The following is a 20,270-nucleotide window of genomic DNA, read 5'->3' as shown; positions in this document are numbered from 1 at the left end:
ACTGCACTTCATGCCATGATGGTCTTACACTGGCTACCAGCAGTAAGTCTCCCAATATGTGTGAGACCAACTTGACTACAGGGGTTTTTGGGGGGGTGGGGAGCAGCTGCTATTTTCAAAATCCTGAAAATCATTGTAACGGTTCACCCTAGAACTGCTGAACGTGTTTACATATTGTTCATTTTTGTGTCCAGGACAAGATTTATTAGCTATGCCCTATGATCAATTAAACCCTGAATGTGCACTGGAATCTGAAGAATGTCAGCAGCATTTACAGAAATGACAATTTATATGAAAAAACAAGGAAGTCTTGCTGCCGACATCTTATGCATAAAGCATCTTGGGAATCTTTTCTTCTGCCCAATTTTACTGGACCAGTCAAAGAATCTTTGGACTAACAATGTGAGTGTGCTCATTCTTTCACACTCTCAAAAGGAATCTCCAATCATTGTGCTAACTGCTTGGCTGGTTGGGGTGGGGAGAGAAGCAAGCAGTACAGAACAGTAGGTGCTGAATTAACCAGCCATTTTCTCCTAGGATATCAAAAACGACTGGCTACAGCACAGTTCAAGAATCATATTAGAGGACATGAAAAATCTCTTAACAGAAGTGCAGCAAGACATTGAGCAATTAATACATCAGGCGTCTCCATATGTCCCAAAGGAATTACAGGCTATCTTAGAGCGAGAAAGATCGGTTAACAGATGCTTTGCTTACATTGGCTCAGAAAGAGAAGGGAAAAGAATGTTATGGAATACTACATTCGTTTTTAAAAATACAGTTTTCCAATAGAGATTGTCACCAGGTTGGATCCAACCAGCTTTTCTCCTGGTGAAAGAGGGAGGAAACGGTTCTTGTTGACCACCCAAAAAAGCTGTGCTGGGGACCCTTGGTAAGGTTGCCAGCTCTGTGTTGGGAAATACCGTACTTGAAGATTTGTGGGGTGGAGCCTGAGGAGGGTGGGGTTTGGGAAGGGAAGGGACTTCCACGGGATATAATGCCATAGAGTCCAGGCTATTTTCTCCAGGTGAACTGATCTCTGCTGCCTGAAGATCAGTTATAATCCTCGGAGATCTCCAGCCACTGCCTGGAGGCTGGCAACCCCAAATTGGACCTGCATGGACAAAAGACATTTGGGACTAGGTGTATAGTAAGGAGTGCAATTAGGTGAGATTGAGTGGGTCAAACCCACTATGTTGTTTTATGCTGCTCACAGTGAATACTTCTTTGTCAGTCCACTGAGCTCCACAGAAAAATTATGCATGGGCGCTTTAGTCTTTCCGGTATGCATATGGTGGGATGGCACAGTTTGTGATTTATGCCACTGAATCAACAGAAGCACCTTAGGAAAAGCAGGCCCATCCTGTTATTCTGCAAGTCAATGGTGATAGGCCTAACAACACATTTTACATTTATTCATTGGTTTTAGGAATACTGGCAATTGGTCCTGAGAGAGGTTTTTGGGGGTTTTTTAGACTTTCTAGAATACTGACCATTTCCACATCAATTTCTTTAAATAGATTCCATGTTACATTCCATCGCTGTACCAAGATTTTACTAGGGCTTGGTCCCAGAGTTTGTTTGCATCATGGGGTGAGTTCTGGAAGAAAAATACTTCTCGGCATACACAAAATGTCTTTCCCTTAACACTGAAAAACAGCAGTCTCTTTCACACTTTGACAATTCAGTAGCATATTTAAAAGTGCAAAGGAAACAGTAGGATCACTGAATTATATTTTTAAATCTCTTTGTAAAAATGAGAATAGGATAACCACATGCTCTGAACCCTTCATAAGAATAAAATAAAAGGCTTGTTGGATCACACTAGAGGTCTCTCTAGGCCGATGGCCTATTGCTCACCCTGGCCAGCAAGATGTTTCTAGGAATTCCATTAGCAGGCAATAAAAGAAACAACTGCCCCCAACATTGGCCTTCAGGAGTATACTGCCTCTGAACATGGAGGTTCTATTTGGCCATAGCAGCTAATGGCTAGTCATGGACATGTCAACTTCCATGAATCTGTCTAATCCCTTCTAAAGTCTTCTAAACCAGTTGATGACACCTGTTATAGTGGTTTATTCAAAAATTAATTATGTAATATATTATGTAGTAATTTTGGCCATCCTGAACCTACTGCCAATCAACCTCCCTTTTATCGTCATAATATCAACAGAGGTTTTCTGTTTTATTATTAAGTATGTTTTAAGTCCCCAGCCAGGAGATCAGTTCACCTGGAGAAAATGGCTGCTTTGGCAATTGGACTCTAGGGCATTGAAGTCCCTCCCCTCCTCAAACCCCACCCTCCTCAGGCTCACCCCTAAAAACCTCCCACCTCTAAAAACCTCCCGGTGAAGAGGAACCTGGCAACCCTACTTACCACCTCTCAATTTTTCTCAATCTTTCTCCTACCAGCCATGGAAGTACCAGCGGGGAAATGAGATAAGCAGCAGGAGGTTTCCCACTCTATAACAGAGACTTGGCCAACTACACCTCACCCCTCTTGGAAAGAAGGAAAGCCTGAAGGGGGAATGGAATTGCACTCTGATGAAGGAAACCTAAGGTGCTTACCAGTCCTCCTGATCCACCAGGGAAAAACCCTTTTCATTTGAATCATAGAGTTGGAAGGGACCACCAGGGTCATCAAGTCCAACCCCCTGCACAATGCAGGAAATTCACAACTACCTCCCCCCCACACACACACCCCAGTGACCCCTACTCCATGCCCAGAAGATGGCCAAGATGCCCTCCCTCTCATGATCTGCCTAAGGTCATAGAATCAGCATTGCTGACAGATTGCCCTCTAGCCTCTGCTTAGAAACCTCCAGGGAAGGAGAGCTCACCACCTCCCAAGGGAGCCTGTTACACTGAGGAACTGCTCTGTTAGGAAGTTCTTCCTAATGTCTAGATGGAAACTCTTTTGATTTAATGTCAACCCTTTGGTTCTGGTTGGCAACAGAATGAGATCAGCCAAGAAGAAGCCCTGTCTTACAATGGCCCTACGCACTTTCTGAAAAGTTCAGCAGGTGCCAAGGAAAGTACTGGTGGGTGCCTTGCCAGGGGTACCATGCTGGGGACCCCTGGCCTAAAGCATATTAGGTGAATCAGTAGAAGGCCTCTTCTTTTGCCTTAAAGGATATTCATTTCTAGGGTTGCCAGGTCCCTCTTCACCACCAGTGGGAGGTTTTGGGGGCGGAGGCTGAGGAGGGTGGGGTTTGGGGAAGGGAGAAACTTCAGTGCCATAGAGTCCAATTGCCAAAGTGGCCATTTTCTCCAGGTGAACTGATCTCTATCTGCTGGAGATCAGTTGTAATAGCAGGAGATCTCCAGCTACTACCTGGAGGCTGGCAACCCTGTTCATTTGACACTGCCACATTTAACCCAATTGCTCTATGCTTACATTTTGAGGATGAAAAGAGGGGGGGGGGCTTTTAAAAGGCCACCTAAACTTTAATCTTAAATTTAATTTAATTTAATTTAATTTAACTGTTCATGTACTGAAACCCCCTAATTATAACATTTGCTTTTCTTCACATGCACTACAAAGGTGCCAAACTGCCTCAAAAGGAACAGCATTTTCCCTCTGAAAGCATTATAATTACTTCACGAGCAGTTGTAACTCTATTATATTGTTTTCTCACATTTATTTTTAAATGTCACTTGTCTCCAAAGGGGAAGCAAGAAACAAAAGAAGCGGCATATGGGCTCAAGCTATCTAGCATGCATCATGCATTCTTTCCAGCTCCAAATAGCTAAAAGGTTCTAAAATATGCCAATTTAGTTAGGGTTGGTGCCATATTTTGCTCAGAAATGTACTTTGACATGTTTGCAAAAAAATTAATTATAGGAACGTGCTAATCCCCATGCCATCTAATAAACAATATGATCTCGTATCTATCAGAGCTGTCAAATGCTAAAAAAAGCTGCTTGAATATTTGCCTTTTAACTGATCAATCGTTGACTCAATCGTGTATATTTAAATAAATGAATGCATCATCAAATCTTAAATATGTGTGCCTTTTGTGAAAGACTGAAGAAATGATGGTCATTTATTTGTTTGTTTGTTTTATAGATTTATAGCCCGCCCTCGTCCCTAGCAGGCCAGGCTCAGGGCAGTTAACAGCAATTAAAAACAGAAATATAAAATACATAAAATCATCAGTATCCTTAAAACCACAATCTCAATAAATCACTTATACGCAGATGGGCATGAATGTACCTAGGTGCCACAGTGCAACAGAATATAAGCAGTTCAGCCCCCCACAGATTTCAAGAGTGGGGGGCAGGATGGGGAGGCCACTAAAGATGGACCCTCTCGCGGCTGTCCTCAGTTATAGGCCTGGTGGAATAGCTCCACTTTACAGGCCCTGCGGAACTCCTTAAGATCCTGCAGGGCCCTAATGTCACCAGGAAGACTATTCCACCAGGACGGGGCCAGGACCGAAAAAGCCCTGGCCCTTGCTGAGGACAGCCGCGCATTCTTTGGGCCAGGGACCACCAGCAGATTACTGTTAGAGCGTAAGGCTGTTTCCTCGTGGTCACCCCGCCGACTACTTCAGGACTTTGCCTTGATTGTGCGTGCATTTTTCCGACCGTCAGAGGTCGTCGGGCTCCCCACCTCGCTTTCTGGGCATTTTGCTCGCGTTTTCTGGATTTGTGTTTAGCCAGCTTTGAAAACACTCAGGCAAAATGCAGGGAAACATGCGGGGAGAGCGAGGCGACCCCTGATGGTTGGAAACTGCACACATATTCAAGGCAAAGCCCTGAAGTGGTCGGCGGGGTGACCTCGTGGAAAAGCCGTGCATAAATTGCCTATGGGAAGAAATTAATCAAGTGAAATTACTACTCTTTATTAGAAGGGAAGGGTATCTTTCTTGTTTCTTTTTTTGAAAACTTTGTATTTATTTATTTTTAAGCACATACAACATACATACAACATACATTCCTCATACAGAACATATGATTCCTCATACAGAATCAATACTCCATGTCTACAAGTTCCTCATCAAATAGCAAATAGAGCTGAGTGAATTCATTCTATACCATCTAATATTGATCTTTAACTTTATGCAATCCATTAAACCTTTAACTAAGCAAAAATATAAGCATTTATACTCAAATCTACATACTATCTATGTACTAATAGACTTATTTGATATTATATTATAATAATATACTAATACCCTTGTGTTCCATTTGGTGTTCCCTCAGGGATCCCTCCTGATTTAATTTTTGTGATTTTTAATGTTTTTGTTTGAATTATGTTTGATGGTTTTTCCGTTGTGATTTTATTATGTATGTTTTTACTTTGTTAGCTGCCTTGGTGGCCCTTATAAGGGCAGAAAGATTGGATATATGTTTTGTAAAATAAAATCAATTAATTATGTGAGCTTGACAGGCTCCCAGCACACAGAACTGTAACATCTGTAAAGGACTAGAATATCAGATGAGCAGAGGTCAGCAACAGAGGCACAGGGAACAAACCCAGCCCTAGTTCTCCATCCATTCACTGATCTTTTGAAAAGGACCATTGTCTTACTCCCAGATGGAGAAAACAATTTCAGCTTTGTTTTGTATCTTGCCCAAGCAGAAAGGAATTCGCAACAATAAGGGTGATATCCTAAGGGTGATTCAAATATCTACATTCAAATATCAGCTAATTGTTGTCTTGAATACTTTAACATTTGTAGGAATGTGTCTCCTATAAACCCTTGCGACTGACAGTCCGACAAAAGCCAAAATTAGCTTGCACAAGATTACACTTTAAAACCTCAATCAATCTAATTAAATCCATAGAACAAATGTGGGGGATTGGAAAGACTAAAGGTCTTTTGAAGCTGATTTATTATATCCACTTGACCCAGTCTTCGCATTAATGTACCTTATGTGATTTATAGTGTCTGCCTTGGAACCACAAAAGAAAAAGAAGTGTGATTAACATCTGTGACATTAAGAATATTATCAAAAAAGTCCAAAGCTGAAGGGGAGGTAGGAAGGAGGGGAGACGTCTTCAGAGGGGAAAAAAACGCCTTTTTATCTATTTTTAATTTGGCTTTATTTTGAAGATTAACTTCTATCAGCCTCTTAGCTCTTTAGAATGTTATTGTATTTTTGTTCTACTGTGGATAAGTGGAGTTTAAAGGAATAACTAAAAAAAAAGAGTTTGACATACTGTGATCTTTACTCACTATGTAATCTTCTAACAGATATGTCATAGTAAGTAATTTCCAGGCTGTGACCTGAAATAGACCATGATGGCATTTGCAAATGAGTGAGCTGTCAGAGTATGCAACTGAGACTCGCCTATGGTCTGTATTAGGAAGGGGAGACACTGGGACCTTCATTTGCTTCATTCCCCTGGCAGGTACTGAGTTTTGTAGAGCAACCTGAAAGAGCAGGTCCATCAACATCTTGGTATAAGCCTCTATATTGCAATGTTTGAGTCCAGTAGCACCTTTGAGACCAACAAGATTTTCGAGGGATGAGCGTTTGACAGTCAACGCTCCTTTTGTCAGACATGACAAAGGGAGCTCTGACTTTCAAAAGCTCATCTTGGTCTCTAAAGTGCTACTGGACTTGAATATGTCTCTTCTACTGCAGACCAACATAGCTACCCTGTGAAACTATTTTGTAGTGTGTTTCTGGCAGTGAAGTCTTGGACACTGATTGAGCTGGCACAGTACATTTTGTGGCATTCTGTGGAGGAAAGAAAGATGACAACTTGCCCAGGAATAAAACCCCGCTAAGACTGGATATATACTTTCACTTATGTTCACCCTCGGTCTGTCTCAGTGGTTCCTTGGAGTTATGAGTTTTCTCTCCATTAGAGATGACCTTGCTGCCAGCCCTCACAAATCCCAGGACTTCCCATCCCTCTATTAACCCAATTCTTCCATTTCCCCTGATCTCAGCCCGCTTGAAATCCCCATGCATAAGATAAAGCGTGTGACATGGAAGTTTTGTGGAGGGATGTTTCTCTCACAGAAAGAACTACAGCTGATTACAAAGCGTTTCAATAGGTGGGGATTCAAATGCTTCCTGCTTCCTGGGAGTTTTGTTTGAGCCGAAGAGAAGCATTTAGAAATGAGACTTGGGTCCGTCCGTCCCAATTCCTTTAAGGGAGCTCCATTTTGTTTTTGGTTTTTAAAATGCTTTTTGACCCGGCACTTGGGTTTCTGGGGCGGGGACGACTTCTAAGCACTATAGCCAATTACAAAGCAGTATTTCAAGAGGCAGGGACTCACAAGTTTCTTCTTTTGTGCTTCGAGACTGCTCCAGTGAACAACGAACCTCAGGTAAAACTCCCATGCATAAGCAACCTCAGAAGCAAGATGAGGACAGGGGAAAAGTCCCAGGCAACGCTATGATGGGATATAAACACTATGATGCTCTATCTATATAGGAAGGAAGTGATCAGACAAGGCTTGAAGGCCTAGAAAAAAAGGTGCTAGAGGGTTATAAGCTCTTAACTGTAGGCCCATCAGGGGAATTTTGGCAGTTGTGTTTTCTTCTGTCACTGAAACATTGTGTTTTGGCAATGTAATCAGAATGGCACGATGTTTACGAAGAAGAAGAAGAAGAAGAAGAAGAAGAAGAAGAAGAAGAAGTAATAGTAGTAGTAGTAGTAGTAGTAGTAGTAGTAGTAGTAGTAGTAGTAGTGGTGGTGGTGTTGGTTTTGATATGCCAACTTTCTCTACCACTTAATGGAGACTCAAACCTTGTCCTCTCCTCCCCACCCCAGAGGTAGGTGGGGTTGAGAGAGCTCTTAATAGAATTGTAATTTACCCAAGGTCACTTCATGTGAAGAAGTGGGGAAACAAATCCAGTTCACCAGATTAGCCTCCGCAGCTCATGTGGAGGAGTGGGGAATCCAACCCAGTTCTCCAGATCAGAGTCCACCGCTCCTAACCACTGCTCCTAACCACTACACCATGCTGGCAGGGTGGCTGCTCATTTAATTGGGAACACAACTGATGAGGGAGAGAGGCAGAGATGAAAATAGTAACTGAAATAATAAATTTTAATCCAGAACAATAATGGCTGAGTCCCAGGTATCAAGTTTCAGAAATTCTTCTAAGCGAAGAATTCGATTATTAAAAAGTAAGTGACATTGATGACTCAACTCCCAAACTCAATTTATTGACTGATATACACAGTGACCTACTGAATAAGAGAGAGAGAGAGAGAGAGAGAGAGAGAGAGAGAGAGAGAGAGAGAGAGAGAGTATAAAATATATTTAACCAATTATATTTGTTTTCAGCATCTTGGTGTAGGAAAGCATTTGTGTAATTAAATTATAATGAGGTACTGGATAGATTCATCAAGAGGAGTCAATAACGAGGGCCAAGAGCTACGTCCTCCTTCTCCTTCAAAGTTTCACATGTTCATTGGTAAATAATTAATTCCCTTCAATGTAATATTTCTTTAATTAAGGATTTCCCCCCTATGAAATGGCTTCTTAATTGGTTTATAAATATTCCATTGAATGGCTTCCCAAATTGACTGGAGCTTTTCAGTGAGAAATAAAATTCCCAGCTGCCAACTAAAGGCTAGTCATTTCCGAATCTATCATCACGTGCATGCAGCTGTCCAAACCCCACCCCCAAAACCTCCTGCTGGTTTAGAGGGGGGACCTGGAAACCCTATTTGACCCTAGTTGCCAAACCTGACAACCTGAGTAGGTACAATGACTAATTTGAACACAATGTAGTATGCAAAATGTGGGGCATTAGAGACAGTCATCCCAAATGAGCAACAGAAAGGGTGAATTTCTGACTAGGACCAGCTTGGCTCCCTGACTTTCTCAAGACTCTGAAAAACAAAAGTTTTGGTTGGGTCTTTCAAGTTCCCTTTCACTTTCGAGGAGAGATGGTGAAAATTCACAAAGCTGCCTGAGGAGATGCTCATGAATCACATGGAACATCCATAGTAAACACAGGCCCATCGGTATTTTAGATTAATGGCCAACTGTTTGACAAACAATTCTAAGTACTCAATTCAGCACTAAATGAATCAGGTAAAACAGCTCCCCTGCCTGCTCCTTCCCTTCTATCAGCTGCATTTTAAGTCAATAAAAGTTTTATGAATTGCTTCATTAAAAATAATAGGTGGCTTTTGGTAGAAGCCAAAGTTCATTTTAAGAGCTGAACCCTCATTTTAAGGGTTTTTTTTTTTTTGAAATTTATTGTGCACTCTCACTCCTACTTGAAGCCATCTGTCTTGCAATCTGCATGGGGAAGACTATAAATGAGAGTGAGAAATCATTCCAAAGTCATTGTCTGCTAGCTGCACTTTTTTTTTTTTTGGCAAAACCTGTAAATAATCAAGTTTGATTGACAGCCTTCATCTAATGTATTTGGAGTGAGGTTGTGAAGGCTATCACCATGGGGATGTTCAGCCACGGCAGAACAATGGAGTCCAAACTGTGATCTTCAAGCTGAGACTCGAGAAACTTAGTTGGAATGCACAATATTTGCATTGTCTACTATTCAGTCCAATAACAGTGGGCCAGTGCATATACAGATCTTCACAACCTTATCAAATAACCACTTTATCAAACAGTCACATAAGAGCAGATAAAAGATTACACGCAGACACACGCGTTTTCCAAACAAACTCAGGAACAGCATTTCAGGGAGCATGTCAGACTACCGTGGGCTAGGGGAGAGACAAGAAAGTAATGTTCCATGGGAGGAAATCCCTGCACATGTGGAAAATCTCCAGTCAATCCAAGTCACTGTACCCTACACAGACAGTTTTTTATGTCTTCCCTAAAAGAATAATCAGACAACTCACAACAACCTTGTTGATGAGGCCCCTGGTTCGATGGAATGTGTGGGTGCTTCCAGCACCACAAATCCAGCAGCTGTGACTGTGGGTCTAGTCCTGGTCAGATAATCAGTAATTGGGCTATAATGTATTCAGAGGGGAGTGAAACAGCGAGGACTGAATTCAAACTCCTTGAACAGAAGATCAGTACCGCCACAAATGATCCAATGCGTACAGCCCAGTTGCCAGACAGGTTCTGGAATGGCCACCAGCATGCTCGGTTACTCTTCTGACTGAAGATACCTATACAAAAACTTAGCTAGATGTGTCTGTTTGTATGTGTGTGTAAGCACACATAAAGCACGCCATGTGCCTGATCTACAGAAAGAAAACAAATAGAAAAGGGGGCCTTGATTTTCACAGAGATCAGATATTTTCAGCTGTGACTCCATAAAGAAAAGGGGGGGGATAAACCTTTAAAATACTCACTGGTCTTGCACTAGGGTTGCTGTGTTGCATGCCTCCTGTCCTTGCACTGCAGCTCCTGGTCTCAGGCCACAGAGCAGTGGGAGGGGGAAAATGAAGGGGACATCAACAACAGCACTGTGATGTCACTTTCAGTAGAGCAGGGGCCAATGACGTCACAGTGTCTGTGATGCTCTAGGAATTTCTCTATGGTATTTACCACAGAGATTAGGGAAATTACTGGAGCGTCACCATCACCATGACATCACCTCCAGCTGCTCAACCAGAAGTGAGGTCAACAGTTTTTGTGGCACTCCCCCGCCCCAGATTCCACCCACAAAAATATCCCAGGGATTGCCAGTGGACGGCTGGCAACTATATTCTCCACTGTTCCACCATGTGACATCTAAATTGGACGTATGTATACTATTGCTTTTTTTATGGCTGTCGACTTAGATCACACCAGGTTTTCCTTCCCTGAACAAGTCTTTTTATTCCTACACTTTGAAAGTCCTTAAAAAACAATGAACAAAAAAGAACCCTTTGCAAAGCTACATTATAGCGATTTATGATTCCCCAAACCTGTAGCTCCCATTTAATTCCCAGTGACATCTCTTATTGTCACAAACTGCTTCAGAATTGTGAAGAAAGAGGTAAACAAATTATTGCTGCTGTCTTAGAAAAACAGACTTAAATCCCCCACTAATTCCATTTCCCACTTGGGAGAACAAACAGTGATTTCTCATATAGAGAAATTTGTACTGTAAAACATAATATTATAATTACTATTTTTATGCATCCATTTTGGTACTGTACAATGTCAAGAGCAATTTCACCTTTTTTAAATTTGCCTGTTTCATTGAAATTACAAACTTATAATTAAATGTAGGGGAAAAACAAGTATAGTCATTTTACAGCCTTCATACCTAGTATTAGCAACTGTAAAAACAGGGACAAAAAAATTGTTATTTATGGTAATGAATAAAAGGTCCTCTGTACATTCAGAAAAAATCTTATATATTGTATTCCTTGACTATGCAAATAGTATTGCATGGTGGAATATTCTATCACATAAAAAACTCTCTTCATATAGAACTCTAGCAAACCAAGGATATAATCTATTATAGAAAACTTATTCCTAATCTGCTACTTTCCCCCAGACAATTTTCTCAATTTTTTCCTTATTTATTGAAAACATTTTTATACCACTTTCCCCCATAACATTATTTTTATAACACAGAAACTATAACAATGCACCAAACTAAACTTTTGTTTAAAAAAATCATAAAACTTGTTCTTCTGATACAGGGATTTCTCTTTTAAAATTATGTCAGTGCCTCATTAATCATTTAACTAAATGTTAAACATGCTATGCCAAATGAGCATAAAATATATAAAATCAGCAAACTCTGGTTTGATACTCTCTGGAATCCTAGTTTGTAAGAATAAATAATGTTGCTTGCAGTTTGGACGTAACACCCAACAATGGTTTGTCATGAAAGCAGATTTTTTTTAAAGCAAACTAGGAGGAGGAGAAAAGTGTGCATGAACTTAAGGATTGTGTAAGCAGATGTTATAGTAGGGTTGTCAGGTCCCCCTTCGCCACCCGTGGGAGGTTTTTGGGGTGGAGCCTGAGGAGGGCGGGGTTTGGGGGGAGGGACTTCAGTGCCATAGAGTTCAATGGCCAAAGCGGCCATTTTCTCCAGGTGAACTGATCTCTATCGGCTGGAGATCAGTTGTAATAGCAGGAGATCTCCAGCTAGTACCTGGAGGTTGGCAAGCCTATGTTACAGGCACATACATATAACACCTGATCAGGAGCCGCAGTGGAGGGACATAATGAGGCCACTAAAAAACAAAGCATATAATAGATCACATTCCTTGCCAGTGTAAGAAAAATGAACATAATTGAATTGGTCTAGTGATCTGTTATACTGCCTTATCTAGAACTGTTCAACATGTTAAATAGAAAGGCGTATTCAGACTTACCATTTTCCTACAGTTTAAAGTGATACAGTCTAAAGAGAGCTAAAGTGTGCAGGTGTTTTTGTTTTGTTTTTTTAATGTACAAATCATCTGTATGGCTGCTCCAGAGTGGTGTGGTAGTTAAGAGCAGTGGTTTAGAGCAGTAGAGTCTGATCTGGAAAACCAGGTTTGATTCCCCACTCCTCCACATGAGCGGCGGAGGCTAATATGGTGAACTGGATTTGTCTCGGCACTCCTCCACATGAAGCCAGCTGGGTGACCTTGGGCAAGTCACGCTCTCTCAGCCTCACCTACCTCACAGGGTGTCTGTCATGGGGAGGGGAAGGGAAGGTGTTTGCAAGTCGGTTTGATTCTGCCTTAAGTGGTAGAGAAAGTTGGCATATAAAAACCAACTCTTCTTCTTCCTCTTCTCCTGTCTAGTCAAATTATTCAAGTCTAGCTTGGGATCCAGCCCGGCAAAAATCCAGGATCTTTGGAGTCCCTGAATTCATCCTGCAGCACTGTGGACTGGGCAGGATGCCAGCTGGGACCAATTGTACAAAGGCAGAGGTTGGCAAAGAATGCCAGGCTTGTGGAGTTTCCAGATCATGGCTTTGGCGTTCAGTCTGTTCTTAATGGACAGTCTTGAGCAGGGGTGTCAAACGTAAGGCCTGAGGGCCAGATTCGGTCCCCTGGAAGCTCTTATCTGGCCCGTGAGCCAGCAGAGCGAGCCACCCCCACCCCCCAACTCAATCGGGACCAGCGAGGCATGGCCCAGCCCAACCAAGTGACATTTGGGTCATATCTGGCCCTTGTAACAATTGAGTTTGACACCCCTGGTCTTGAGATTCTTTCATTTGTAAGCCACCAAGAAAGGGAATCTAATTCTTTCGCTGCCGTTACTGATGCGGTATAAGATGTGCCATTGGGGCTCTGGCATTTTTTTAGTGATCTCTCATGCGGAAAACAGCAGCATGAATTACATAATCAATACCACTCTTGGCTTGCGTTTGCTCGGAGACAAGAATATTAGGGAGTTACTTGACATGCAGGTTTAGTTTGTGTATCGACTTGTTTGGTTGGAGGCTTAGTTGGAGGTCAGTGGCTGATAGATTAATTCATAACAACTAAAAAAAGCAGAGAATCCAAGGGCTTCTCAAATAATTGTTTGTTGGGAGGAAAAGCTGATATCTGCATGGGCATATTCCTATTGAGCCTTTGACAGTATTTAGTTATATGTGTGTGTTAACTGCCGTCAAGTCGCTTCCGACTCATGGCGACCTTATGAATCAACGTCCTCCAAAATGTCCTATCTTTGACAGCCTTGCTCAGATCTTACAAATTGAGGGCTGTGACTTCCTTTATTGAGTCAATCCATCTCTTTTCCTGCTGCCCTCAACTTTTCCTAGCATGACTGTCTTTTCCAATGACTCTTGTCTTCTCATAATGTGAGTTATATTTATATTTAGTTATAGATAATAGTTATATACCAGCTTCCATTTGCAGCGCAAATTCTTTGAGGACAAAAGCTGGGGGGACATTCAAAAGGCTTCCATGATTGCAGAGATTTGTGCTGATGTAAGAGATGCAGAATGTATTATTCAGATAAATAGATGTTTCATGTAGCAGGCACCACTTTCACCTATAACATACCCTCGAACGTTTCACAGACAAAAATAGGTGCGCTGGTGTATTCATAACACATCCATTTTCATTCGAAGGAGCACAGCCTGAATCACTAACCAAACCCCATGATGCATTACAGAAGGTACTTCTTTTCCTTTGCACACTGTATTCATTTTCCCCACATAACCCTGTTTTGGGAGGTGTGTCAGCCAACTGACCACAACAATTCATTTTAAAAGAAGAAGAACAGAACTACTATTCTCAAGCAGATCTGGTCACTGGTGATTTCAGCACAATGACGGGCTTGTGAGGTTTCCCCATTGCTGCTGTGATTGCCAGTACAGCACAAGAGCTACAGGGCTTCTGCGTAGCAGGTTTCCCTGCCCTGTCCCTGCTGAGGTTCCTACAGTGGCCTTCCCCTCAACACCAGCATGGTGTAGTGGTTAAAGGGTGCTACTGGACTCTTGCCCTTTTTGACTACTGCAAACAGACTAACACGGCTACCCACTGTGGTTAAAGGGTGGTGGACTCTAAGCTGGAGAACCGGGTTTGATTCTCCACATGAGCAGCGGACTCTAATCTGGTGAACCAGGTTTGTTTCCTCACTCCTACACATGAAGCCAGCTGGGTTACCTTGGGCTAGGCAAAGTTCTCTCTGAACTCTCTCAGCCCCACCTACCTCACAAGGTGTCTGTTGTGGGGAGGGGAAGGGAAGGCGATTGTCAGCAGGTTTGAGACTCCTTAAAGGAAGAGAAAAAATCGGGGTATAAAAACCAACCCTTCTTCTTCATCATACCCTGGAAAATTCTGTTGATTTTTAAGGTGCCATTAGATTTGTATTTTGTTCAGTTTACATAATTGTCCCTCATCACCCCAGTGAACAAGGAAACACTCACAAAATTCTGAATTTCATGAGAACTTTATCACAGACTAAAAAGAAGGTATCTGACACCATCAATTATAACATTTCTCAGGACTCAATTAAGTTTGAAAAAGGTGTGCATTTAACCTCACCAAACCCCTCTGATTTCTTCATTTTATTTTTTTTAAAGTGCTAGGGACTGTATGGAAAACTACAAAGAGAGATTTTTGCTTTGATATCAAAGGCAGCTTTACAGTATACATGAAAGAGCCAAAAAGCTGACACCACTACATTTTCATAGACTTCTACTGATAGGGGAAAAAAGAACTTGTTTCATTTTATAAAAGGACCCACCCTATTCTTACAAGTTCTTATAAATTAGGGAAATTTTCTAAGGATAAGGCAAACTTAAACGTAATAATAATGCACATTTAATTACTTTTTCAAATAAAGATTGCCAACAAGTCAATAATTTAACTCAGCTTCATTTAGTTAGGCCATGAAAGACCTAGCTAAGGTTGCCAGATCCCCCATCTCCTCCGGCAGGAGGCATTTGGGGCAGAGCTGAGGGGATCACGCGCTCCCAGTTTGAGTGGTAAAAGGCCCCTTGTGATGTGTTTACACCTGGAAGTGCCGCATTGCAAGGAGCTCTTTGCCACTCAAACTCACATTTCAGAATCTAGCCCTCATCTTGCCATTTAGCACAGGGAGGCACACACCTGTCAAAGTCTAGTTTTCCTGGGGTTCTTCCATGCTTCAGGAATCAAAATTCATCCTTTTTTCAAAAACAAAAAATTCTTTCTGCAAAAATCTACGCTTGATTGTTTTGTTGATGTTCAATCAACTGTTTTATGCTTATTTTAAACTTGTCTACTTTAGTGTTTAGCACTTTTTCAATTGACTGTAATTCTTCCCAATGTATAAATTGTGTTAGCTCTTGCATCATTCATAATTAAATTCTTGGGGAGGAGAAAGCATGTAGAAATCCCAGGCTGGTTGCCAAGTCCTTTCCTTTAAATCTAACATTTCTAAACTGTGGAATTAATCCTTTTCTTCTACCCAGGACTTGTCTCAAAATTTACAACCACTGAGTTATCACTGGGTGCCTCATTCTGAGTCACACATGTAATGAAAGAATGAACAACCAGAACAAGTGTAGGTTGGGGGGGGGGGAGATCTGTTTTCCCCCAATCTACATACATGCTGTTTCTTCAGAGGACTAAACACAGTGAAGCCAAAATTTAAAGATACCTAAGAAAATTTAGCCATTGTGAAATAAGATTCAAGCAAAATTAAGTTTGCAGATGGCAACAAATTATTTAGGGGAGAGAAAAGCCCAAACTGACTGTGAAGTATTGTCCATTAAATCCATCATTTCCATAGTGTTGTAGCCTTGGATTGTTCTTATCTCCTTACCTAGGATACATTCTCTGATCATTCAAGTAACCAACATAACAAAATACTGATCAGTCAGCAAGGTTCAGGTTAGAATACAAACTACTTAATCACCAAACCCTAAGCAACAGCCATTGATATTGCTCTCTATATTTTTTGGTCAAAGTCCGTCAGTAAATCAAACATGCTCAGCAGCTACCATTTTATCCTTCAGTTTAAAAGAACTCACTTGAACCATCAATGATTGAGTCAAATGGACAAGCATGCAAAATTCTTTTACATCCCTAGTTCAGAGATTGGGAATTTTCAAACTGATAAATAAGGGTGAGACAATTCAATGACTAGCTGCTGATGTCACAATAACCCTTTATGACATAATGAAAGAGTATTCCTCTTACAGCAGTTCATAGGGAAACTGGGGGTGGGTGGGAGAGCTTTCTTCCAGATGATAAGTATGAATTTTCTAGTTCCTTTTCCTTTCTAATGGTACGTCTCCTACTCACACTGCTGAAGTGCCTTAGCAGGATGAAGGTGATAGTGGACAGGCTTTTTTTAAAAAAAGTGTGGACAGTTTTAATACATTCCCAAAGAGAACGAAGAAGAAGAAGAAGAAGAAGAAGAAGAAGAGGAGGAAGAGGAAGAGGAAGAGGAAGAGGAAGAGGAGGAGGAGGAGGTTGCTTTTTATATTTCTCGACTACTTAAGGAAGAATCAAACTAGCTTACCATCATCATCCCTTCCCCTCTCCACAACAGACACCCTGTGAGGTAGGTGAGGCTGAGAGAGCTCTGAGTAATTCTTTTAAGTCTAATTGAATTTGGAAGCAAGACACATACATGGTGCTATTCCATCTCTCTTGCCTTAAAAAATTAGATTTCCGTAATAGGCTGTCAATGCACAGGATGAGAAAGAGTAAAAGATGCAATAAAAGGTGCGATATTAGCTGTGCCACACATACGATAAATCAGTTCTTAATCTTGGAATCGAGATTCATTTTAGCCTACCTTTGGCCTAACAGAATATTTCTTTTATTTCTATATTCCTTTCAATGATTGTATGGAGTTGCCAGATAGCAGGTCAGACCATCTAGCTCAATGTTGCCTGTGCTGACACTTGTGGTGACCCACAAGTCCAAATTTACTTTGCACAGTGACCCATCCAGGACTGGCCCAAGTTTTTTGGTGCCCCAGGCAAACCATGACCTTAGCAACCATCAGTTCCAGCATTCCATCTTCTATAGTGCCCAACCAGATGTTTTTAACAAACTGACAAACATCCCCACTATGAACCCCAAGCAAGTGGGAGTTCATCTCTTCCTCCTCTGCCAGCTGGGCCAGAACTGGAGTTTGAGGAGGTATGATTGGGGGGAGGCACTGAGTTGAGGAGGTACGCAAAGATGGCAGATGGTAGCGAAAAGGTTGGCAGCAAGGGATTTGGTGCAGTACATCTCCCACCAGCAGGTGAAGAAGAAGAAGAAGAAGAACAACAACAACAACAACAGCAACAGCAACAACAAGAACAAGAACAGTTGGTTTTTATATCATGATTTTCTCTACCATTAAGGAGACTCAAACTGGCTTACAATCACTTTCCCTTCCCCTCCCCACAACAGACACCTTGGTCATTTATGCATGGGAGTTTTACCTGAGGTTCGTTGCTGGCTAGACCCACACTTTCCAGTTGGGAATCTCTGCACCAAGCTCTCTCCAAGCTCAAATCAAGTCCCACCCCTTTAAATGCTGCTTTGTAATTGGCTTACTTAGCAGTGCTCACTGTGAGAGAAGATTTCCCACCCCAAACCCAACTGCCACAAAAAAAGCATTTTAAGAACAAAACAAAAACAAAAAAAATGGAGCAATCTGAAAGAAAAGGGGGGGGGTGAAATCCAAACCTCGGTTTTAAAACTTTGCTCAGAAAGAGCCTTGAGGAAGTAGGAATCATTTGAATCCCCGCCTCTTTACATGCCGCTTTGTGATTGGCTGTGAGAGATACCAATCTTCCTGTGGCCCATGGTTTGTCTTCTGCACTACAATTTCAGCCGGGCTGAGCTCAGGGGAGAGGGAAGATTCAGGTTAACAAAGGAATGGGAAGACCTTGGCATTGTGAGGGATGGCAGCGAGGTCATTTCTAATGGACAGAAAACTCCTGCAGAACTCCAAGGAACAATCAAGTCAGATAGGGGGCGAACGTAAGTTCAAGTACCCATGCATAAATGATCCTTGTGAGGTAGGTGGGGCTGAGAAAGTTCAGAGAGAATTGTGAGTAGCCCAAGGTCACCCAGCAGGCTTTATGTGGAAGAGCGGGGAAACCAACCCAGTTCTCCAGATTAACATCCACTGCTCTTAACCACTTTACCATGCTGGCTGCAGGGAGCTGGCCAAGAGGTTGGGCTGCTGAAGGAGCAGCCCCAAGATAAAGCCCATGCACACGCACCACTCTTTCAACCCTCCTCTGTTTTTTTCCATGGCATGCTGAACAGCTCTCATCTACTCTTCAACCTCCCCCCCCTGCCCCTTTCAGCTACTCCCATGAAATTTGCAGATGGATTTTGTCCCCCTCGTTATTGTAACAAAGGATGATTAGAATGTGAGAAATCGTCAAGGAAAGAAAGAGATGTGTGCAAAGGGCAGGAGCAGCCGTTAGTGAGGGATGGCCTCGGGCCCACCTTCAGAAGCTTCATGACTAGGGTTTCCAGCTCCAGGTTGGGAAATACCTAGAGATTTTGGGAGTGGAGCCTGAGGAGGGTGAGGAGGACAGGGACTTCAGTCGGGTACAATACCATAGAGTCCCCCCTTCAAAGCACCCATTTTTTCTAGGGGACCTGATCTCTTTAGTCTGGAGATGAACTGTAATTCTGAGGGGTCCCCAGGTGGCACTTGGAGGCTGGCATCCCAAACAGAAGGTGACAGGCAGGAATGGATGCTTCACTTTTCCCAGCTTACCGGCTTCTTCCAGTAACACTGTCTTCCCAGTTGCCTTCCTGGTGAGGTGGCCAACACACATCCAGAACCCTGGCTGGGAGGGAAAGTGTGGGTAGAAAAGGAGATTGCAAGGAGAAGGAAGAGAAAGGTTCAAGCCACCTGCTGATTCTCTAATGCAGACAGCTCTCTGATCCTGCTGTTTTGCCATTTGCGTAAGATTCTGCCATCATGGAAACAGTTCCGGCCTAAAATTATACAGTTGCATGAAACTCGAAAAGACTCAGAATCTTTTCTTTTTCCTATATCCTGTCCCATATTATGCGATCGATTCTCTTTTGGCAATCGGAGAACTCTCCAAGATAAAAGAGAAAAAGGGGGGGGGGGAAGAAAGCCTTGATACTCTTTCAAAATTAAATTCCGTTTGCTCCCAAGTTCAGCAGGTAAGCCTGCAATGTAATTAACTGATTAATTATTATTTTCTTTGTAGAAGGAGTCACCTCAGAGCATGGAGTTTAATCAAAAAGGAAAACCTGTATACTTGACATTACAACCTTTGTTGTCTACCAGTGGGGCAAGCAGGGAACTCATTTCATTTTGTATCACCAGACTACAATAATTTCATTTTTTTTTAAACACGCACCAGTGCTTTTGTGTAAACTGACCCAGCGCATGGAAGCAAAACCAATAAATTGCTAGTTATCTCTCTCTCTCAATATACACATGCTTACCCCCGCCTTTTTGTCTCTTGCTTATTTTTAATACGACTGATGCGGTAATGTTTTTTTGATTATCAGGTTTTTGGAGTAAACTACCACGAAATGTGTACATCTTTTATGTTAAACTGATGGAAGTTGCAATGCTTGAGCGCACATACAGAAAAAGCACAATACCTCTTGAAGTACTTATCATAAAGTGTTTTCCCCACAGTCATAGGAGGCAGATTTTAATTAACCTTTACAATAACCTTGCCTTGTAGTTAATTAAAACAGTACAAATCATCCTCGCTTATAATTTTACTTTTTAAAATTACAATGATCAAAAACAGGGAAGATATTTAAGCTATTTTGTGGGGGAGGACTCTGATCAGACTTGTAGCTTAATAATGTGCTCTGTGCTTTGGAAACAAAAATAATAATAACAGAACTCCTGAGTGAATTCAAGCAGCAGTTGCTTTTGAGATAGACTGAACATTTCTGCATAATTTTGGAAGGTACACAATATGTACTCGTAAGGCCAAATGATACAAGGAATTTCAGCCTTCCCACCCCCCCTG

General features: G+C 41.9%; 1 long non-coding RNA gene across 1 annotated transcript in view; it reads left to right on the top strand.

The window, feature by feature from the left end:
* The window catches only part of LOC130488395 (uncharacterized), a 203,830-nt gene extending 187,086 nt beyond the window's left edge, over positions 1-16,744 (top strand). Inside the window, exon 2 of the long non-coding RNA XR_008933816.1 lies at positions 16,681-16,744. This is a non-coding gene — a long non-coding RNA (uncharacterized LOC130488395). The remainder of the gene's footprint in view (positions 1-16,680) is intronic.
* Positions 16,745-20,270: the final 3,526 nt, after the last annotated feature.

Source organism: Euleptes europaea, chromosome 16, assembly GCF_029931775.1.
Source record: "Euleptes europaea isolate rEulEur1 chromosome 16, rEulEur1.hap1, whole genome shotgun sequence".
NCBI lineage: Eukaryota > Metazoa > Chordata > Lepidosauria > Squamata > Sphaerodactylidae > Euleptes > Euleptes europaea.
This window is presented reverse-complemented; position numbering and strand designations above follow the sequence as displayed.